Raw genomic sequence first — 25,225 nt, forward strand, 5'->3', positions numbered from 1 at the left:
TTCATCTATCTGGGTTGTTCTTAAATCAGATTACAAAAATTTCTGGGACAGTCCTGATTTTAAACACTGTACCTTACTAGTGTCTTAAAACAGCAAAATGCCACAGGAATTCCCAAAATTTGGCAATAACAGTGGAATGACTCAAGTCAGAGGTTGAAGAGAAATGGAAAGTTCACAGAAACATATGCGGGAGATTTTATGTGCTTTACTAATCTTCCTCTCTTCGAAGACATCCCTAATGTTAATGCCAGGGCAGTTGCTGTGTCTGCCTGAGCAAGGCAAAGCTGAGTCACTGATTCAAGATGATAAGGATGACAAATATTTCCAAGTGTAATTGAAGACAGTTACTTGCCTACATTGCTAGCATTCTTTGAAATGTGTTCAAAAGAAATTATATTTCATATTTATGTCAAAATGAATTTAAAAGTCAAGAAAATGTATACTTTTCCAGCAACTGGGTAAAAGGAATATCCAGTTAAAATAATAACCAGTAATCACAAGTGATATTGTGCACATTGTAGAAATGAGATATATACTGCTAGCATTGGGAATTTGATACGCCTTCATATACTCAGACAGACAAAGAAAAATTGATTTATTTTAGGCTCTATTAACTTACAAGTAGAAAAAGGGAGACTTTTATTTTGTAAATTCAAGGAGGGTTTTCTCACTTTTAAGGAAATAATCTTTTAAATAAACACGTTCTAAAATTATATTTTAGTGAGAGTTTGTGAGCAGAATAAGGTGAGTAGAAAGACTCTACAGAGCAGAGTTGGCTAAGAGGATATAAAGATGTTTGGCATAAGAATATTAGGATTTGAAGCACATGCAAAGACATTATGTGGGTTCATTGTCTCATTGTTATGTACAGATGCTATGAAAGAAAGGTTGTTTTCCTTAAAAAATAACTTTTGGACATCAGAAACAAAAGAGCTGCCAATTTTTTTAGGAGAAAAAACAATATATAAATTTTTAAACACCAGACTAAAATTTTTACTAAATCTAATAAGATATTATCCATTTTACTAATAGTGAAATAACTAAAGTGGCAACCTAAATTTAAGTGATTATTTTATTGAGTTTTGTGTTGCATTTCTTATAATTTTATTTTTTCAGGAAAAAGTATTTAGTCATGTGATTGATACAAGTTTATCATATGATCTTAAATATTAATTTAGATATGGAAAATATTTTTTAACAATGTGTCTCAAATTTTGTCATGAAACAAAACATATAGATAATAAGTAACATGTGATAACTTTCTATTTTTACTCTCATTCTGGATTTCAGTAACTGAATTTCTTCACTTTGGAAGTGAGTCTTCTAACTGAGAGAACTTGTTTATCAGCTCTAGAAAATGGCTGTAGGGTTGAGATGTTCAGGACTTGGTGTCTAGAGGTACTTCCTAAGGACAAAGTATTGTGTTAAGTGTTGAGGCCTCCAGAAATGTCCAGAAAATTTTTCCTTCTGTGGAGAGGAATCTCATCTAATGATGAAGACAGTCATGAACACAATTAACCACATAATTAAGTCAAGTGATAGTTACTAATGTTGAGCAATAAATAAAGAACTTTGGAGACAAATACACAAATAAGACTAATTCTGACTGAGTCCCTGGCATCTGACTAAAAAAATAATCTTTCTATTCCCATGTTGTCTAGTACTATGTCTTGCCCATAGCAGGTGTTCCGTTATTGGGCTAATGTTAAGTCAGTGCATGTACTTGAGCCATCTTGCTGTGGGGCTGTGGTGGAGAAGGCCACTGGACTGTTTTCGAGAAAGGGGCCTACTAGTGTTAGTTTCACTCAGCTGACTGAATCTTAAAACAGCAAATTAAGCTTAAACATTCCCTTTAAGTTCAAATATTTTAAAAGAAGTTTTTACCTAATATTTTTCATCAACAGAGTAGGTGGATCTTGAAATGACATTATCTGGGAGGAACTGGGAAAACCATGTGCCTCAAAATATATTCCTCTTTTACTTACTTAAAATTCTTTGACTGAAGGTTAATTTCTTTGTTAAAATCTCAACTCCTTTTGAATACAAATGTCCCTGAAGAGGGTCACACATCATTCTGTTATAACATCTGAATGTGAGTCAATTGGCTCCTTTTCAGACCACAGTTTTGTTAGTATAAAGTCAATAAGACATGTCCAGGGAAGCTGCAAACTTTCACAGAAGGTAAGGGCACCTGGGCCAGTGTGAGACATTGAGAGGCAGACTTAGAAGAGGGGAGCAGGGTTTTGGAAGAGGCAAGAGGAGGCAGGTTTGCCAAACTTCACTAGGACTTGTCCTAACTGTGAGGTTTTGCACATGTTATGATTGTTTGATAAACCTAATCACTGCATTCTACAAACCTAAATCCTTCCAATTACTTTAACTTAAATTGAATTTAACTTAATTGAAAGAGAAATTACTGAAATTGAAATCAATTGGACATTCTGCAGGTTTGGAGGAAGGTTAGGATCCTTTGTGAAGGTTGGACTCTGAAGCTGCTGGTTAATGACAAGTGCCGGGTCAAGCATTCATAGTCACACTGGGGGGGTCACATTATATAGAATAAGGTGATGCCCGAAAAGAACAAAGGTATAAACTACTTAAAATAGCCCACTCTTCCTATTTTTATCCCTTCTTTTTACGAATGGTAAGTCATACTATATTTGATACTGAGGATAAATAACAAAATTTATGTAACTAGTTAGCATTTATTAAACACCTACCTGTGTGAGGCTTGGTGGCAATACCTGTCATGCAGTGTCCTATTTGAACCTCACCAATGAGGCTCAAATCAAGTGACCTAGACTCACACAAAGAGTTAACATAAAACAGAAGCAGAATTTCAAAGCAGGACAAAGTCTGATTCAGACCTTTTAACCACTCTGCAATATCACCTTCAGAAAGGATTGGAAAGAAAGACAACTGTGACCCCGACTCTGCCTCAACCTCACTCCATCTTTGTGTTGGTCACTTACTCTCTGACAACCACGTGAATCCAGGAGGCTGTATTACATCAGCCCAACTGCTCTTCAAGCTCAAGCATTCCATGCTTCTCTGTACCTTGGGGTCTGTTAGAGGTGGTAATGGGGTGGGCATTATCTCTGAGGGAACTTTATCTCTTACTTCATGATAAGCACATTTGGCAAATGAGAAGAATGAGCCATTTGCTCTCTTGCCCGTGCAGAGCTCAATGTTCGTGACCTGCGGGCCTCCCAGAGCCTGCTTTCTCTGCAGAGCCCCTGGGCTGTGAGTCACAGGGCATGCCATTGCCGTATATGGATGGATCATTGCGCTGCACGAGTTAACTGGGATTACCAACGACCGTAACGTTGGTGTTTTGATCCTCAGCCACTCGGCTTTGAAGCTGAAGGGCAGGGCACAGGAATACTTATGTGTCTTAATTTGGTAATAATAGCATGCTTTTCTGATGACAAGGAATGCTGTGAATATCCTAGTTTATACTAGGCATACTGTTGATATTTGATACGACATTAAGTTAAACTGTGGCTTGTCCATTTGTCTAAATTTTGTCACTTAAACTCCAAACACTTGTTATGAATAGACTTGGGGTGTGGTGGAAAAGTAATTAGGAATTGGACCTTTTACTTTTCTATCTCAAATCATACTTTTGTAGCCTTCTTAGATATTTTCAGGTGATTTTGCTTATCTTTGTTTACCCGTAGTTGTTAGATGAAAATAAATATTCATTTGACGTTGCTTTGTTTTGAAGTTACCATAGTCATAGGCTGATATCACTGCATGGATTTTTAGACCCATAGAATATTACTGCTCAAAGCAATCTCAGGGATCATTTAGCCTAATTCTTTTATCGGGACATTTCTCCCTATCCCTAGGAAAAAAGTATATAGATTTTAGCATCAGAATTGCATTCAAATTCTTGCCTTGCCACTTAGTAGCAACCATGGGCAAGTCATTGGACCTCTCTTAGCCTAAGTATCCTCACCTGCAAAAACAGGGGTCAATTTTACCTATCTTTACAGATCTGTGCAAAGTACAAACATATTATGTAGCTTAGCTTCAGAATATTAGCTCAATAGTTGTGTTTTCTGCCTTCTATTTTAACTCTACAATAATATGCTTTATTTTAATTTAATTTTAAATTAAACTAATTTTATCATGAGACAATTAAATAGTTTTATATATATAGTACTTTCTTCTTTCCTTTATTCTGAGGATGAAAGAGTAATCATAAGATCAGATATGGGGGTCTATCTAGATGGAAAAAGAAACTTGTGGGAGAATAAAAGAGGATATGCCTTATTTTAAATTTCCAGAGAGTAGAAATAGGGATAGTAAAGTAAAGGAGGGAGAATGAGTTTCTGAAAAATTCCTGGGGTGGAAATGGGTATGAATTTATATATAGACTGGAAGTATAATTTAAATAATACTATGAAGGGTAAAGATGTAAGATAAAATTCATGACAATAAAAAATGAAATCCTTTGATATGAATAGTATAAGCCTCCTAAAACTTTTTCATATTCTAAAAACCATGTAGGAAACAGAGGATGAAAGCCTGAACTGAACTTAAAACAGATTCATCAAACCCATTGTCTAGAATTAAGTGAAGAGGGTAAGTGGCAAATTTTTTCCCTTCCTGTGTCGTTTTCTGGAATAAAGACATAAATTGTCAGATTTAGAAACATGACTAAAACATGTTAAAGTATTAATTAATATTTCTACTTAAGGCACTATTAATCCATTTTGCATTCATTCATCTATGCATGCATTATTGTATTCAACAAATATTTTTGGACATCTATTGGACAGTCTTCTGTGTGCTGGGAGATAGAAGTAAATAAAAACTGAAAATAACCCTGGTCCTTATGTGTTGACAACCTGGTAGGGAGAGAAAGGCAATCATTATACACATACACACACAGATATAAAATTATGAGGATGAATGATAAGTGCCACATAGAAAGGGAAACTTAAAGCAGGGGAGAGAGATAGGGAGCAACAGCAAAGTAGAGGGCTACAGTTGTAAGCTGTTAGGTCAGGGAAGTCCCGTGGTTGAGTGCACCTTGCATTCTTGAAGGCAAGCTTAGAGGCCACTGTGGCTAGGGCAGAGCTGGTAGTGAGGGATTAAGTAGTCATGGGAGATGAGGTCAAATAAGCAATAGGAACCACATAATGCAGGCCTGGTAGGGCATTGTAAGGATTTTGGCTTTTATGCAGAATATAGAATCAATTTATAATATTTTTAAGAATGGCAGCAAAGAAAATTAATCCACCTAGTTGTCCCAGAAAACCCTCAGACCTGTTAACTTCATCTTTTTCTCCTTGTCTGCTTGCCTGATCCAACCACCTACCAAGGGCTGAGCTTCCCTTCTCTATCAGCCCTGACACTATCTTAGTCCCGGCCCTCATCTTCTGTCATCTGGACTCCAGCATTAACCTCTTAACTCCTTTCTCTGCCTCTGTATCTCTGTTATCTTGAATCCATCTTTCTTACTGCCAACTGATGTCTTTCAGAAACACTGATCTGTTTGTATTGTGCTGCTGATATATCCTTTGAAGTTTGCACTTTTCTAAAGTCTGGCCCTTTACCAGACTCTCGACAATCTAGCTTAGATGCACATTTCTAGTCTCAACTCTGGTGCTCCTCAGTGTGTACCATGCTCCTGAAGTATGTTCTGAGCTTTCACACTTGGGGCTTGTACATGCACATTCCTCTTCCTAGAATGCTTTTATGTTTTAAGTCTATCATACTCTTATTCAACCTTGAGGCTCAATAACAGTTCACCTTCTTTAGGAGCAGTTCCAAGCTTTTTCAGGTAGAACCAATGTATCTTTCTTCTGGTGCTCATTAAACTGTTCTTATGCTTTGTCATAGCATGTCTTACTCTTTAATTCCTTTTTACATATATTTCTTTCTGCCAGATAATAAGCTCCTGAAGCATAAAGACTATGTCTTATTCCCCACTGTATCCATATTACCTAAGGGCCATGCCTAGTACTTAGAGAATGCTCAATAATTTTGATAATATATCAATAAATAGATAAATATATTACTATATGAATGGGTATGTGTGGCTAGTTGGATATGACTATGTTAAAATAATTAATATGAGCAAAAGTAGTCAGAGAGGGTTATCAGATATCTGGTAAGCTTTGGGAAAATTAATTTCTTTTGATCAAATATTTTGGCCTTAGGGTTTTTTCTTTGATAAATTGGGAGGGTTGAATTGGATGGTCTTTAAGATCCCTTTCAGCTCTAAAACACTACTCACTCATTCATTCATAATTAGATGCCTTTGATGTGCAAAGCATATGACTTCACCAAATCACGAACCATTCTTTTTATTCTATTTTGTATTTTGACCTAAATACTATGATGAAAACATAAATAAATGTATGGTATTTCTTTCCAGTCTGTCATAAGTTTATAAGATTAGAACATGTTTAGATACAACCTAAATAAACAGCATTAAGGGAATTAAAGGCAGAAAATAGATACTAGAAATTTAAAATAGCATTTCATGTTGACTGACATCTTAATACCACTAAGACATGGAAAAATCCATGTCATCCTTTCTACATAAGATAAAGGGATTTGGAAGAATATCTTGTTACTCTACATGCTGGAACATATCCATAGAATTGCTATAAAAACATTTCCATTTTCTAAAACAATTTTTTTTCATTTAACAGATGAGAAAATGCACTGATATCTATACTACTTGAACCTGAAATCTTATAGAGGGAAAGCAAGGAATGAAATTTATAATAGAATTGACTAACCTAAAAATAATCTCCTGAAATCTGTCAGTAGTTCCCCAAAAGTAGAATTTCTTTTTTAAACAAAGAATCCTGGCCTTGAAGACTGCTATTGACATAAAACAAAGGGGAACAAACTGGAAACATTTTCTAGGAGTGAATGGAAGTTGACATTATTTTCAGATTAAGAAATACTAATTATAGATTATTCTTTCTTTTCTCCTTCAACTCTCATTTTAATGCTATTTTATTCAAATTTATTAAACAGAAATATGCTATTATATAATGCCTATTAAAAATCATTTGGATCCAAATTAGGTATTCCATAAATCTGTCTTTATATTACTTGGTATCACACTGATGCTAACCAAGGAAGTGACCACTGTGTGGTTGGCTATGGAGAATATGTCATCATGTGGGATTTTCTACAGCAGAAAGAGTCATGTATAGAAAATGAGGCAAATTCTTGTATGTACCAGAAGGTTTCTGGTTTTTATGCTGCAACTTCTTGCCTCCAGGCCACAGCTTCTTGCATTCTAAATTAGTCCACAAATATTTTGTTACTGAGGGCCTTTATAATTCACACCAACTTTCATGGATACCAATATTAATATATATATTTTTAATCAAACTACATTAAAAGAATAATAATTCATTTTCTCCGTCTTTCAAACTAAGCAATCATATGGTCTTTCCTCTGTTTTTCTGAGCCTATCTTGACAACGTTTCTACTCACTCACTGTCATCTCCACTGTCCTTTCTCTTCTTTGAGCTTACTGAACTTGTTCCTACCTCAAAATCTTTGCTCTTGCTATAACTTATGCCTGAAATATTCTTCATCTAGATTAGTTATTCTCAACTGGGGGTGATTTTGCCCCCAAGGGGACATTTGGCAATGTCTGTAGACATTTTTTCATCATCAAAATCTGGGGTGGGGGGTGCTACTGACATCTGGTGGGTAGACACTGGGGATCCTGCTAAACATCCTGCAGTACACAGGACAACCTTCTTCTCTTTCTTATTTGGCCCCAAACGTCAACATTTACAAGGTTGAGAAACCCATCCTTAGATTTTCTCATAACTAATTCTTTATAATCATTTAGAAAGCATTCAGGTTGTAGTTCACACAATACCTATCCAGATGAGGCTTTCTCTAACTATCCAGTGTAAATGGTTCTGCCCCTCCTATCACCTGATCACTCTTTGTTCTACTAACTTGTTCTTATAGCACTTAGTTTTTCTAAGATTAAAATTTAATATAATGGTTGTTAAATATAAGTTTTATAGATAAGGGCTTTATCTCATTCACAATATATCACTTCTTACGGGAGTGACTGGCACATAGTTGACAATATTTTTGAATGAATATTGGAAGACAGATAAGATCAGTAGGTCATAGTTAAGGGTTATACATACTTAATTCATAAAATTTCAGCTCAAAGGGAAAAGAAAGTTCTTCCAGCTCTCTCATGAAACATGATGGCAGAAAAGGTGTGCTTTCTTCAAGCTTAAAACATCTTGAAGAAGTTATGCTTTTAGTAATGGTAGAATAGATTATATTTTGTCCAATAATAGATTTAGTAATGGTAGAATAGATTATATATATAATAGATTATATTTTGTCCAAATAATAATTATAATCTTTGGACAAAATAATGAAAGCAAACAAACACATGCATACACAACTATTCAAAGGCAATAGAGAGTGACAAGACAAAACAAAAACACAACAGAAAAAGAAACTGTGGCAGACACTGAACTGGGTCAGTTTGACTTTTATTTGGTTTTTCACCTAAGGATATTCCCCAGTCCAACTTAGTAGAAACAGATGAGCTGAACCAGATGTTGGAATTAGAAGACTAAGACTTTAAAAGCAGCTTTTATAAATATGACAGGGGTGTAAAGGAAATCATGGTCTTAATGAATGATCAGATAAGGAATTTCAGCCTAAAAAAGAATCAAATGGAAATTCTAAAATTTAAGAATGCAATATTTAAAATGGAAAAATTTACTGGATGGGGTTAACAGCTGATTGAGGTGGCAGAAGTGATGTTCAGTGAACTTAAAAAGAGATCAATAGAAATTATACAATCTGAAGAGCAAAGAGAAAAACAGATCCCCAATAATCTTACAATAATATATTTTCATTTCTCCCCTCTTGGTCTATAAGCTTGGTCTCATATATTTTATTTCTCTTTATGCTATCATCCTGATGTTGTATGGTTATTTTTGTTCGGTTAGCTTTTTAAATAGTCACTTATATTTTAAATGTCTTTAAATAACAAGAGAAATGTATGTTTACACACAGAGTTATCATTTCTAGTGTTTTGCATTACTTTGCATGATTCATATTTCTCCATCTTGGATCATTTTCCTTCTTCATGGAAGATTCCTTTAAAATTTTTTGTCTTATAGGTCTGCTGGTGATGTATTCTTTCAGTGTTTGTATGTCTGGAAAGTCTTGATTTTGCCTTCGTATTTCATAGACTTTACTTTTTAGAACAGTTTTAAACTAATAGAAAAATTAAAAGATATTATAGAGAGTTCCCATGGATCTCACATCCAATTTTTTCTATTATTAATATTTTACCTTAGCATGGTGCATTTGCTATAACTGATGAACCGATACTGATATATTTTCATTAACTAAAGTTTATTCAGATTTTCTTAGTTTTTATCTAATGCTCATCTTTGTTCCAGTATCTCATCCATTATACCACAATACATTTAGTTGTCATGTCTCATTAGACTCTTTTGGCTGTGATACTCAGACTTTCATTATTTTGATGACTTTAATAGTGTTGAGGGGTACTGGTCAGGTATTTTGTAGAATGCCTGTCTATTGGAATTCGTTTGGTGTGTGTGTATATGTGTGTATATTTCATGGTTAGACTGTAGCATCTATGCTTGAAAGGCATTTTCACTGGATATAGACTTCTAGATTGACAGTTTTATTTTTTTTAAGTGTTATTCCTCTCTATGTATTGTGTCGTTTTTCTCAGGCTGATTTTAATATTTTCTCTTTGTCATTTTTTGAGCAATTTGTTTAATGTGTGACTTAGTGTAGTGTAGTTATTTTCATGTTTCTTTTGTTTTAGGTTCATTGAGCTTCTTAGGCTGGTGAATTTATATATTGGGTTGGCCAAAAAGTGCCTTCAGTTTTTAAGTAAAAATGAAAGACACATTTTTTATTTTCACCAAGAACTTTATTAAACAACGTATTCACCCTTTTGTTCCACTACCTTCTGCCATTTTTCAGGCAACTTCATAACTCCATCTTCCCAAAACTTTGTATTTTTTTGAGCAAAGAACTGTTCCAGGTGCGTTTTACAGTCATTCAGGGAATTGAAATTTTTCCCATTAAGAGGATTTAATACAAACCTCAATAAATGGAAATCCAAAGGTGCAATGTCTGGTGAATATGGCAGATGAATCAGAACTTCCCAGCCAAGCTGTAGCAGTTTTTGCCTGGTCATCAAATAAACATGTGGTCTTGTGGTATCCTGATGGAAGATTATGTGTTTTCTGTTGACTTATTACGGTTGCTTTTCGTCAAGTGCTGCTTTCAGTTGGTCTAAATGGGGGCAGTACTTGTTGGAATTAATCGTTTGGTTTTCCGGAAGGAGCTCATACAAGAGGACTCCTTTCCAATCCTACCATATACACAACATCACCTTCTTTGGATGAAGATCGGCCTTTGGTGTGGTTGGTGGTGGTTCATTTCGCTTGCCCCACAATCTCTTCCATTCCACGTTATTGTACAATATCTACTTTTTACTGCCTGTCACAATTTGTTTTAAAAATGGAATGTTTTCATTACATTTAAGTAGAGAATCACATGTGGAAATACAGTCAAGAAGGTTTTTTTCGCTTAATTTATGTGGAACCCCAACATCAAAGCGCTGAACATAACCCAGCTAGTGCAAATGATTTTCGATGCTTGATTTGGATATTCTGAGTATGCTGGCTATCTCCCAGGTGGTATAACGTTGATGGTTCTCAATTAATGTCTCGATTTGATACCTATGAACTTTAACTGGTCTACCCGACTGTGAAGCATTGTCCAGTGAGAAATCTCCAGCACGAAACTTCACAAACCACTTTTGACACAGTCAATCACAGCAACATCTCCATACACTGCAAAAATATTTTTTCTTGCATTTCAGTTGAGTTTTTACCTTTTTTGAAATAATATGTTGAAAATGTTGCTGTTTTTCTTCCACCTTCAATAATAAAATGGCTACACAAAAATTCACCAATTTTGGTAAGTCTTTTTTTAAATGCCCGCTGATATGACAGCTGTCACATACAGTCTAACAAAATTGTTTCAAATGAAATTAAAGACAACTAAGTGCTACTAGAGCCATCTTATGGAAAAAACGGAATGAAACTTTGGCCAACCCAATATTTGGAAAAATTTTTGCCACTATTTCTACACATATTTTTTCTCCCCTCTTCTCTCTTCTTTCTTTTTGGTACTCAAATTACACTTGTACTAGGCTGCTGGAATTTGTCCCACATCTCACTGATATTCTGTTCTTTCATATTTGGAATCATTTTTCACTGTGTTTTCTTTTAGATAACTTCTATTTTTATGTCTTCAAGTTTATTAATTTTTCTCATATAATATATAATCTGCTTTTAATCCTATCCAGTTTACTTTCATTTTAGACACTGTAGTTTTCACCCCAAGAAGTTAGATTTGGGTCATTTAATATCTTCTATGTTTCTACTTATCATGCTTAGTCTTTCCTCTAGCTTTTTGAACAAATAGAATACAGTTGTAAGAACTGTTTTAATATCCTTCTCTGGTAATTCTAATGTCAATGTCAGTTCTGGTTTGGTTTTGATTGAACTTTCTTCTCATTATGGCTTACATTTTTCTGTTTCTCTGTATGTCATGTAACTTTTTTTAAAATTTTTTTCATTTAATTTATTTTTTTATACAGCAGGTTCTTATTAGTCATCTATTTTATACACATCAGTATATACATGTCACGTAACTTTTGATGAGATACTAGACATTGTGAATTTTAACTTGTTGGATGCTGAATATTTTTGTCTTCATAAGTTCATATTTTTGTCTTCAAGTTCAATGTTCTTGAACTTTGTTCTGGGGTGCAGTTAAATTACTTGGAAGCAGGTTGATACTTTTGATTCTTACTTTTAAAGTTTGTAAGTGGACCAGGACAGCATTCAATATAGAGCTAATTATTTCTCACTACTGAAGCAAGAGCCTACTCTACCTAATGTCCCCATGAAGGTTTTACAGTCTGGTTAGTGGGAAGAGGCATTACGTCATTCCTATGCAGCTTCTGAGGACTGTTCTGTTTTATCCTTTTGGAAAATTTTCTCCAGCTTTATGTTAGTTTCCTTACATGCATGCACTGATCAGTACTTTGAGAAAAAATTATAAATTAGAATTTATCCAATTTAGAAATATATGCTCATCCAAAGACACATTTAAACAAATAAACAATCCATACACTGGGAAAAATATTTTCTAAACCCATATTTCAAAGAGGACCTATATCTAGCATACATAATAAAATTACTATGATGCAATTATAAGACAATTCAATAGACAATAAGCAAAAGACTTGAACAGATGCTTCAAAAAGGAAGGTAAATGAATGGACATAAGCACGTGAAGTATGATCAACATCATTAGCCCTTAGGGAAATGAAGATTGGAACCAATTCTACCATAATTCTACACAGACACTCTAGTGGCTAAAATTAAAAGAACTGACAATACAAAATGCTGGTGAGAATTTAGATGAGATAGAATTTGGTGAGAAAATATATAGAACTAATCGAACTATCATTTGGGAGAGTACAATGTTACCATCATTTTGGCAAAAATATTTGACAATTTCTTATGAAGTTAAATGTATACCTACTATATGACTTAGCAATTTATTTTAAAGCTATTTCTCCAAGACAAACTAAAGTATATTTCCAAAATAAGGCTTGTACATGAACATTCATAGCAGCTTTATTCATAAAAGCCCCAAAATGGAAATGATCCAAATACTTATTAAAAGAACTGATAAACAAATTGTAGTATAACAATTGTAGTATAACCATACGATGGAATACTACTCAGGAATAAACTGCTGATATAAACTACCACATGTATGAATCTTACAGAAAAGCTGAACAAAACAAGCTGGAAACAAATATATTATGTGATATATTGGCACACATATATTGTGTGATTCCTTTTATGTGAAGTTCTAGAATAGGAAAACTAATTTATGGTAAATAAAAGCAGAGAAGTGCTTGCTCTGGGAATGGGGGATTACAAGGGATCTTTCTGAGTTAATGAAAACGTTTTGTCTGTTGATAGGGTATAGGGTTACATGAATATATGCATTTGTCAAAACTCATCAAATTATATACTTAAGATTTATGAATTTCATCATATATGAATTTTACCTAACCTCGTACACTGTTATGCAAATACACAATTATAATTAGTAGGCTTCATTTTTGCATTGCTGTGGTTTAACAACTCTGTAACCATTTTGTGTAAATTCTAGGATTAAGCGAATGAGTAAAAGCGGTGGGAGTAATAATGGCAGCCAGATTTTGTGCAGTTAATAACAGATTTACAAAAATTAAAAGAGGTAACACTTGAATGTATCCTATGGCTTTGGATTGGAATTGGTGATACTAGTATGAATTCATAATTTTGAATAAATATGTGTATATTTATAATATTTTATGATTATATATATATTTATTTTTCTAGCATTGTCCACTGCTGAGAGAGCCTAGAAACAATGATACACCAGTAACAGTGAACACACTAGGGTCAAATACTGGTTTCTTCATATAACTCTCCATTAACAGGAACCAGGGCTCCTGGGAGAAATGACTTATTCTGGGGCTGGGATACAAAAAGTACAAGAAAAGTCTGGAATGTCTGTGTGCCAGAAAGTGAGGAAATGATAAAAAGAATTGTGGAGGTATATTAAAAGAACACATAACTTCTCTTGAAGGGAGACCCACTAACCAAACTTGGAAAAATTTGAGCATTAAAATCAATAATGATAGTAATGGACTATAGCCCATTAAATAAAATAAGAATGCATAAGTTCATATGAACATAAATAAGTAATTGAATAAATAAAAGAGGATGAAGAGAAAGCTCTTTCTGACTCTTGAATGGCGCTTAATAAATGTAGAAGGAATGATGAAGTTAGAAATCATCAGTGGATAGTAAAACTAGTGAGGGGAAGTCTGATCAGAATAATGATGATCAGAATAATTATCTCCCCACAAATTATTAATTACAAAGAAAAAATAGTAACTTGGGGGGAAGAAATCTGGCATGTACTATTTTTTTTTAAATTGAAGTATAGTTGATTTAGAATGTTGTGTTAGTTTCAGGTGTATAGCAAAGTGATTCAGAGATATACATATATATATATTATTTTTCAGATTCTTTTCCATTATAGACTATTACAAGATATTGAATATAGTTCCCTGTGCTATATGGTAGGTTCTTATTTTTTATCTATTTTATGTATATAATGATGTATACCTGTTAATCCCAAACTCCTAATTTATCCTTCCCTTCCCCCCCTTTCCCCTTTGGTAACCATAAGTTTGCTTTCTATGTCTGTGATTTTATTTCTGTTTTGTAAATAAATTCATTTGTACCATTTTTTTAGATTCCACATATAAGTGATATCATATGATATTTATCTTTCTCTGTCTGGCTTACTTCACTTAGTATTATAATCTCTAGGTCCATCCATGTTGCTGCAAATGGCATTATTTCATTCTCTTATATGGCTGAGTAATATTTCATTGTATATATGTACCATATCTTCTTTATCCATTCATCTGTTGATGGACACTTAGGTTGCTTCCATGTCTTGGTTATTATAAATAGTGCTGCTATGAACATTGGGGTGCATGTTGGCAGATATTATCTTAACTAAGTGATTAAAACTGTGTGTTCAATATTGGAACAAAAATATTTCATATGCCTTCTGAAATGATACACTAAGGAAGACATAACAACATTTCTCTTTTATTCCTGCCCAAGATATCTGACCTGAATCTAATCATGAATAAACATCAAACAAACCAAATTGAGAGACATTCAACAAAAATATATATTTTTTTCATTTTCAAAATAGAAAGCTTGAAAACTTTCGCAGATTAAAGGCGATAAAAGAGAAACAAATGCAATGTATGATCCTGAACTGTATTCTGGACCAGAAAAAGAAAAGTTGTTAAAGATATTATTGAAACAATTGTTGAAAGTTGAATGTGGACTGTGGATTAGAGGATAGTATTGTACGAATGTTAAATTTCCTGATTTTGATCATTATACTATGGCTATGCAAGAGAATGTCCAAAGCTATACAGACTGAGGTATACAGGGGCAAGGGGACATTATATCTCCAACTTACTCTCAGATGATTCAGAATGATAGAGCAAATGAGACAAAATGTAAACCATTGGTAAACCTAGGCAAAAGGTGCACAGAAGTTTCTTCTAACTTTTCTGTATGTTTGATATTTTGTCAAAATAAAACAATTATAAAAAGATTTATAATGTAGGTTCAGGATTCCTGATTGGGAAGCATTGGTCTGGTTTGTATATGGGACGGCTCAAGTCCCTACTCAGAGTTTCTTGACTTCTAGTGCTATCATATTTCCCAATGGAGACCTGCAATATTCTTTTCTCAGAGAGATGTTTAGGTCAATCATTTTAAAACCTTTCCTGGAATGTTGAGTAGAGTGTGAAGATTATTTTTTCTGAGTTAATGGAAACGTACTATATATTGACAGGGGCAAGGCCTTCTTTCAAGTGTTTTTACGTATATTGTTTCCCCTCATCCTCACAACAATTTAGGATTTGGGTTTTGTCATCACTATTTTAAGCATCAGACAACTGCAACTTGTTCAAAGGACTTGGTTAGTAAGAAGCAGAGTCATAATTTGAAATCTGGTTTATTTAAAGACAAAATCCTAGCCCTCAACCCAAATGACACGTTCCTTCCCTGACCTCAGGTCTGACTTCTCACACTGAACTGTGATCATTAGTCTCTTTTCCCTCCAGGGAGGGAGCTTGGAGCAAGAGGGTTTCTCTTACTTTCTAACTTTTCTTTTTCTTTGTCTCCAGAACCCAGGTCATTGCTTTGCCCATGACAGCTTAGTCAATATATGTAGTCTAAATAACATTTTTAAGCCCGTCAAAGGCAAAGATTCTGTCATAAATATATATTTTATAGCACCCATTCCACCCAGTATTATGCTAGAAATATAGTGTCCTTATAATGTATAGTGTACCATTAATTACATTAATGGTAAGATGGATAGGTGAAACTGGTGAAATTTGTGAAACTAATCAGGTGTAAAAGAAGCTCTTCTTTGCAGTATAATTTTGCTTATTAAAGAAAATGCAGTGTTTATTTCACATAGTTATTCATTCATTTCAAAGACTATGATAAGCTCCTATTGAAGAGACTTCATTGGGTCTGCTTTATTTCCATCAGTTATGTAGTAGACCCCTCCCTTAGCTGATTCTTCATTTGACTTCTAGTGATTTATTCATTCATGCAGGCCCTAGTATGGTAGACAGGGTACAATGGACATTTCCACTAGTGTTCACAGCACACAACACTACGTTTTTTGCACAGTGGTATAACTTTCCTTCCTGCTGGTAAGATTTGGTGTTGATATTCTCCCTGTGACTCAAGACTCTTAGCACATCTGTACACAACATGCAGCAGTGCAGAGATGTCAAAACCCAGCCCAACATTTGACAAGTAGAGTGTTATTAGCATTGGTAATAAGACTACCTGAGTTTGTCTGCAGAGGTCCCTCAGCTTGGGATCATTCACATTCACTGCACATAACGTTCAAACCAGGCTCTTAAATGAGGCAGCTTTAGGGAAGACAATAGAAACCCTGACAATAGGCTGAAATATTTGGGTAGAAATCCATTCATTCTTATTAAGAGAACCTCTCAGACCTGCCTCCTGGCAATGAACACAGTTGTGTGTGGTCCTATTATTTGAACTGACAACAGCAGTCTTAGGTTCTACAGGCTCAGGGAGCCCTCTCTCCTCCAACTCCACAGATCAGCTCTCCTCTCGGTAAACAGATTCTCTTTGACTTGCAACAGCAAACACTTTGAACATTTGCATTTCACTCATTACTTGTGCTGCTACAGGCTGAGCATGACCCTGTTATAGAAACAAATCCAACTGAAAACCACGCAATGGCATTGGTTATATAACTATTAGACTTCCTTGAAATATACTTCTTAGGCCCAAAAGAAAGAAATGGGATCTTTGCACCATGGGATTAACTTGGTCTGGTCTCGTTTTTCATTTCTCTTAGTAAAACCACTTTCTCCTTAAACCTAAATTATAAGAACTCAGCTCTTGTCCATAGTAAGAAGTCATCAGAAAGAATGGCAAACTTTGTATTAGAAAGCATGGTGGGAATTTACAACAGTTTTTAATGCAATTTTTTCCCTTGACAGTTATTATCTTGACAGATGAAGATTAGGGTGTTTAGGAGTGGTAGGCAACTCGATTTTTTATGTGTGGAATAAAAGAAATCTCAAATTGAGTTGCAAAATCTCAAATGGTGCCCTTCCTTTGATCTGTCACATTGTGTTACCTTCCATCACATTATTGCACAACTCCTCAAATTGAAAGGAGCCAGCTGTTTCTTTTTCCAGGTCATATACTAATTTAGAAATTTGGTGTGAAGTAATGATGAATAATGGATGAATCAGCTTTCTGAATTGAAGTCCCAGATTCTGAGGGACTTGGGAAATCTTCAAAGCTGGGTGGGATATCTGAACTTGAATGCCAGGGAGAGACCCACCTGAAGGAACCATTAGCTTCTCTACCTGCCTGGCTCTCTACTCACTGCCAGATGGAGTTTGCGTCACTTAGTTTTGAGAACAAGTCATATTGTCACATGAGAAAATGGAGAAATATTTGGTTCTAAATTCTATTTGTATCTAGAGATCCTGCTTTCTTAAATTAACTGCTAATACACAGAACTCTGGCATAAGTTTGGAAAGTACACCATATTGCTTTCAGGAGTCTTTGCTTTGCCAATAAGATCAACCAAAATCTATTTCTGCTTTGCATGCTTGATGTCTGTGTGGGCTTCACATTCTTTTTAGATAAATTTGTCTATTTCTTTGATGAACAAATGACACTGAATTAAGGTTTTTTTCTTCAGAAGACTTGCAGTAGTGCAAGGAAGTTGCATCAATACTAAATATTCATTTGGAGTATAGAGTATAGGATTATTGAAGTTTGAGCTTTTGAGCTTTTAAAAATTCCCCCTGAAAAGATATCAGGTAATTTAGATATTCCCAGCTAATCATAATGTTTTACTGCTTCTCTAAATTTTCTCCATCTGTATTCCTTCTGGAAAAGGCATTCCATGGTAGCCTCCTGGATGCAATGGAAAAATAGAGTGATAGTATTATTAGAAGATTTGAAACTGGTTACATTACTAACTAAGGGTAATGAAGAGTGGCTTCAAATTATCCTGCTGTGGGGCTTCTCTCAATTTTCTTAAGCCTTGTGTTGTCAGAGTTTTTAATCTATTAAAATATAGATGATGTTTTATTAGATTTATAGATGACCCAAAGATGGGAATGATAGTGAATATGCTAGATGAGAGAATCAGGACCAAAAGGATCTTCACAGGCTGAAGTAAAGGCTGAGTCTGTCAAAATGAACAAATTTGAGCTCTTGCTTTTGGGTCCGAAGATAGCTTCACAATACCTAATGTAGGAGATGTTTCTTTAGCAGAGTAAAGAAGGGATCCTGCATCACAGTAAGTGCAACGTGAGGCAGCAATGTAACGTGGCTACACAATAATATTGTAATTTTAGATATATTGCTAGATGCACAGTACAAAGATAAAGAAAGTGACAGTGTGTTCCTGTTGGTTCAAAACCTGGGGAGTTCCTGTGGTGGTATCTGAAACTACTCCTCCACTACATGTACACAAGGAGAGGCAAAAGAAAGAGGCAGCCTACTCTAGATTAGTTGGCAGTAAGTTTAATACAAGGAAACGTACATACGGGGGCTTGTCTTGGGAAGCCAGGAGAGAGTAGATCTCTGCACCCATCTGCCAAAATGTTGAACATTTATATAGAGGCCTTAATGGTGTTCAGTCACATATCCAGTCCAGATGGTCTCAACAACACATTGCTCTCTCTAGGTGCATCCTTGAAAATGGATCTAGCTGTAAGAACAGTGGGCAAGAGATTCCAAGGACAGAATTGGGGGTGAGGAGACTCTGATTGCCTGGGTCCAGGTTATTATGGGTCAGCTGGCCTTCGCATCCTCTTGATGATCTCTTCCAGCAGTTCTTTTGGTATATTATTGGTCTTCACAATTTGTAAGACAAAGACAAGCTATAGTGTGATAAGCAGCAAGCAACATGGTATCTTACATGGAAGAGTCAAAGCTATAAGAGAACTTTAACCAGGAGATAAGAAGCTTCAAATTGATTTGATGCCAATATTTGTAAGAAATGTCAAATGGAAGAAGGATCAGACCTTCTTTTTTTTTTTTTTTGCGGTAGGCGGGCCTCTCACTGTTGTGGCCTCTCCCGTTGTGGAGCACAGGCTCTGAACGTGCAGGCTCAGCGGCCATGGCTCACGGGCCCAGCCGCTCTGCGGCATGTGGGATCTTCCTGGACCGGGGCACGAACCCATGTCACCTGCATCGGCAGGCAGACTCTCAACCACTGTGCCACCAGGGAAGCCCAGGATCAGACCTTCTTGAGATGACTTCAGTGAGTTGAACTAGGAGAAATGGGCAAAAGTTAGGGGGAGATGGACTTATGTAACTTAGAATAATAAGGGGCTTTCTAATCGGGGTGGCAAAAGATGAACAGGCCACCTTGCTGGAAACATTCAAACCAAAGCTAAGTGCTTACTTTGAAGAAACCTTATAGGGAGAATTCAGATGGCCATTGAATTTGATAGCTGGTTGTGGCTATTTTTTCCCTGAAATTCCTCACTATTCATCTTATAATGATAATATGCCCAAGTGAAAAAACCTCGTGAATTTGAACTTTGGTGAGAAATTACTGTCCATTATACATAAGAAACAGTTATGCTATAGAGATGATAGAACAGTAATCCCAGCAAGTCCCTGCTTTTGGAAATTTTTAAGCATAGGAAAGATAATTACTATCTTGACTTAGAAACTTTCGTGGTTACAGACTGACATCTGAAGCAGTTAGTCTCTTGAACCATCTATGGTTACTTGTGTACCAGGGATTTGTATCGTCTCTTTAAAGTTGTTGTTCAGACCTTTTTCTACAAGTCTTTAACCTCAGTCAACCTTGTATACTTTCACTTTGTGACATGGAATGGGCTTCTCATTCCAACCTCTGGCTCATGCCAGGCAGAGAAAAAAAGCCTGGTCTATAATTGTTTGCTTCCTCCTCATGCGTTGCTCCCCATGCCCTCTTATCTTGAATGGTTTCAAGGATGTGAGTTAGAACATATGATTTGATACTTACTAGTATTATAAGTTCTATCTGTTAGAAAAAAATATTCATAACTCTAATATTAGATTCTTTGACATACGGTGAGAAGAAAATAGTGATGAAATTATTCCGAGAGCATAGACAACCAGTTTGAATTAAAGTTATATGATTTTGGCTCCTTTACCTTGATGTGTACATTTGGGGAGAAGGGACAGGAGGATACAGAATCAAGGTCAGGGAGGATCACAGTAATGTTCACTGGCAGTTAGCCAGAATTTACTGATCATCAAAGTTACCTGGGGATTAAAAATTCTCTGGGAAAGTTTCTGATTCAGTAGCTTTGGAATGGGTCTGAGGAAGCTGTGTTTTTAACAAGTATCACTGGGGGTTCTTATGATCAGACAAGGAGGATGCTATTCTAGACAATTTCAACTTACAGTTCAAGCAGGGTAGAAAACTATAGATGGGAAGGATGCTATAATAGACCAACCTGGTATACAAGTTAAAAAAGACATCACTGTTTTCCAAAAAGATATCCAGAATTGACCTGCTTATTTATGCAAGTGGCACTACCTAAAAACTTTATGTTTAAGTCTTTAAATCATGAATTATTGAATTGACTCATGTATCCTACTTCTGCCAGAACGTTTCTTTCCATCTGCATTTTGGAAAGAGTCTCAGGTAAGCTATTTGCCATGCATGAATCCATCTTGTTACTTTCAACACAAATAAGTTTTTGTTTTTTCAAGTAACAACGAAGCCACTAGCAGATGATTTAATGAGCAAAATGTGCCTTCTCTTTGTGAAGGAAAACAAAGGGCATGATCAGCTGCTAACGGTGATGTGTGGGAGGAGATTTAGTCAATTCTTTCTCCTCTGCTCTTGCCAACTATTTCTCAGGTCCTTGTTCCTTCCTTTCCCTTATTTTTCATAGACTGGCCATTTGGTGCTTTTCCTTCTTAATTCACATCCTCCTTTATGGGCACAGTTATAGCACTCAACTGTGCTTGAGTTGGCTGCTAAGTCTTTTTCCCTTCAGAATAAAATCTGAGACAAAAACTTGAAAGGATACATTATAAAAACTATATTTTGATGAATGCAAATTATGTTCCTCTCTTTCTTTTTCTCACAAAAATACCCATAACCTTTATGAAACAGACTTTCTTGAGTATCTTTTTTAAATGCATAGGTATAACTTCCAGAGCAAGTAGAAATGTTATAAACTCTGGATGACCGTGAACTTTCCACCAACAATTGTTCAGTTCTCACGAGTCTTTGCTGTTCAGCAAATGAAGAAAGGATCTCAATGACTACTGTAATTTGAAGGGTTGACAATAGAGAAGAGATCTAGACATGAATGTTAATTTCCTTCTTTTTCCCTACTTTTAAGGAGGAAATATTCAAAAGAATAGGCTGAAGAGATGATGAGATTAAATAGGGTGGTTTATACTGAGAAATGATACAAAGATGAATCATGGGAAATACTTCTGATAAATTCCCTACTATTTGAATTGAAGTTCACATCAGTTAAAGTGGCACTTAGAGTTTGGGACTCCTCTGTGCTCTTCCTGACTGTGACATTGCATGCAAAAGACATTTATTATTTTTCTCTTGCTATCTACATTGGTATTCCTTGTGTTTGAGGACAGAACCTGGCAATATTCTTTAAGATTATTTGAAGGTCAAAAACAACTTGAATCCAGCTCTATGAGTCACATTATTTTATAAAATTCTTCCTCTTAAAACTTCTGTTTCTCACCATTTGAAAACATCCTTTAAATGATTTTCACACTGTGTAATATTGAGTCATGTCAAACTGAATATTTCCCTGCAAAAATTTGGTAGCATTGTTTCAAGAAGTCTTGTTGTATTACTTTCCAATAATGACTTTAAATAATGACTTTAAAAAATTCATTGTATTTGATTACATTGTTTTAAAAAAATCTTATTGATATATAAAGATTTTATATTATTTTCTTCTAGAAATTCTCATCTTTCAATTAATATCTATATTAGTGTTTGCTATTTAATATCCCTTTATGCTTTACAAATCAAACATATGGATATTATAAATGTAATCTTATTAATATATTTATATTTGTAAATTATTTTATTTTATGTATAGATGAAGAGGGTAAATAGTACACACATATATGCACACATGCCAATTAGATAATATATCTTGTAAATGAGTGACTTGAGATTTAGTGAGAGAGGTAAAGTGCTTTGTCCATTGTTACATAGTCAGGGAATGGCTCAGCTAGTCTGCAGGCTTGGCTTCTTTGACTCCATGTCCAATGCTATCTCTGCTTACATTAATGGTAATTGCTACTGTTGCTTTTGTTTTAAACATACTATATAGCTTATTTGAATTTCTCTTTTGTAACTTATTGGCATTTGTTTCTTTAATTCGTCTAATTTTTAAGCTACTGGTGGCTTATAGAATGAATTATGTAATTTCTTCAAAACTTGTATTTAAGTAATAATCACTAAATTGGTTTGCAACCTAAAGATCAGTTTATTTAACTGATAGCTGCTGCTCTAATTAGTGATGCCTAGTAAATCAGATACAGATGTTTAAGGAAATCAGATAAGGATACAAAAGAGCATAAACCAACATGCATTTTAGCTTATTAAGTTCACTGAAAATTTACCAATTTGGAAATATTGGGGAAAATTATGAATAAGTTGTTAAAATTTCTGAACCAGAAAACATTAATTCCCTAAATATTATAGAGCGTATAGTATAGCATGAAAAAAATGCATATTTTAAAATACTTGTGACCTTTATTTTCAAGTATACACAGTAAACTGAACTTACAGAATTATTTATTGAAAAGTATGTATGAGAGAAGTAGTCCAGGGTAGTTGAAAGAAATGGGTTTTCCAGTGAAGTGCCCTTTTCCATTTTTATTCATAGTTCTGAATGTAAACTCTTTCTTTATAAAACGGTGTTACTAACACCCACTCCACAGGGGATTAAATGAGATCATATAAGTAAACTGCCTATCACGAAGTCGTTGATCAATTCCTCCTTCCCTGCTGCTCCTCCTTTGCTTTCTCAGCACTGTTCTGAGATACAGCAAAGAGAAAAGACAGGCTACAGGCTGCCTCTCTTGAACGTTAGTTGAAATGCATCTTTTTGGTGATATACCCCTCGATACTTCCTTTTTGTTTTTCTTCATTCTTTCACTTACCTATCATATATTTATCAAGTGCTCATGATATGCCAGGTACTGTGTGGTGAATAGAAGCAATAAGGAACACATGCTTGAATTACTGGCTGAGGTCGTAAAGGTAGTTTGTCTGACTCCAGTCCAGGGCTTTTTTTTTTTTTTTTATGTTGGGGGTAGGAGTTTATTAATTAATTAATTTATTTTTGCTGTGTTGGGTCTTCGTTTCTGTGCGAGGGCTTTCTCTAGTTGTGGCAAGCGGGGGCCACTCTTCATCACGGTGCGCGGGCCTCTCACTATCGTGGCCTCTCTTGCTGCAGAGCACAAGCTCCAGACGTGCAGGCTCAGTAGTTGTGGCTCACAGGCCTAGTTACTCCGCGACATGTGGGATCCTCCGAGACCAGGGCTCCAACCTGTGTCCCCTGCATTAGCAGGCAGATTCTCAACCACTGCGCCACCAGGGAAGCCCCCCAGTGCAGGGCTTTTTACATCGCCCATGCTGTAAAGCAAGAAAAGCAAGAATCGTACAAAGGAACCAAGAGTGAACTCTTATAAACGAGTGTGTAATTAAAATTCAAACTGTTACCCATAAATGCTTGGGGAATCTCAGCAAGCGGACTGACCCATCAGGCTGGAGGTGCTGTGGTGGGGGTCGATGGGAGCCAGTGGGTTTTGGGGGGTTGGGAAACATAAGATATTCCCTGGAAGGAGGGCATGGAGGCAAGAAATCACACGTTCTTGTCTAATAGTGAAGTGGCCAGCATGATGCATGGAAGTTCATGTTGTAAAATCACCTGAAATAGGACTATTAGGCCGAGATGAAGTTTGATTTAGGGAAGCTTGAAAATGAAACAGATGCATTTTGTTATAATGATGATAGCTAATATTTATTGCACATTAACTGTGTGCCAGGCATTATTCTAAATGCTTTTAATATATTAACCCATTTAATCCTTGTTATAAGACTATGGTATAATTATTATTATCATTTTACAGAGGAGGAAATGGAAGCACAGAAGGTTTGACTCACTTGCCAAAGGCCTTACAGCAAAGATGTTGCAGAGTTGGCCTTTGAATTCAAGTAGTCTGGCTCCAGAATCCACGCTTTTTTTTTTTTTTTTTTTTTTTTTGGCGGTACGCGGGCCTCTCACTGTTGTGGCCTCTCCCGTTGTGGAGCACAGGCTCCAGACGCGCAGGCCCAGCAGCCATGGCTCACGGGCCCAGCCGCTCCGCGGCATGTGGGATCCTCCCGGACCGGGGCACAAACCCGTGTCCCCTGCATCGGCAGGCGGACTCTCAACCACTGCGCCACCAGGGAAGCCCCCAGAATCCACGCTTTTATTGCCTTTGTTACACTAACTATCTCATAAGCATGGTGTAGGAAGGAAATGACAGTTTTCGATGAGGGGACTGATGCAACTAAAGCTATACATAGGGAAGTGTGTATGTTGGGGAAAAGTAAGATCAGAGACCCCAGGTGGCATTTCAGTAATGAGTCTATAGGGTCTATAGCCTAGGGTGGGGTTATTGGAATGGAGACTTTGGGAACTTACTACATGTGAGCTATGAGGATAAAAGTAATTCTAAGTTGCTCCAAGTTATTAAGACTGATTGCTTGGCAGAAGGATGGTGCCGTTGACAAAGGTAGGGAAATTAGGGCAGGTGGCAGTGTTGGGGAAAAGCACAATGAATTGGCTTTATACACACAGATTTTGGTTTAGCTTTTGAACTTGTGAGGCTAGCACTTGGGAAGGATTGAGAGATAGATAGGAAAGTTTTGGGAGCCATTAGCAGTGAGGTGATAGTGA

The sequence above is a fragment of the Orcinus orca genome, chromosome 5, assembly GCF_937001465.1.
Source record: "Orcinus orca chromosome 5, mOrcOrc1.1, whole genome shotgun sequence".
In the NCBI taxonomy this organism is placed as follows: Eukaryota; Metazoa; Chordata; class Mammalia; order Artiodactyla; family Delphinidae; genus Orcinus; species Orcinus orca.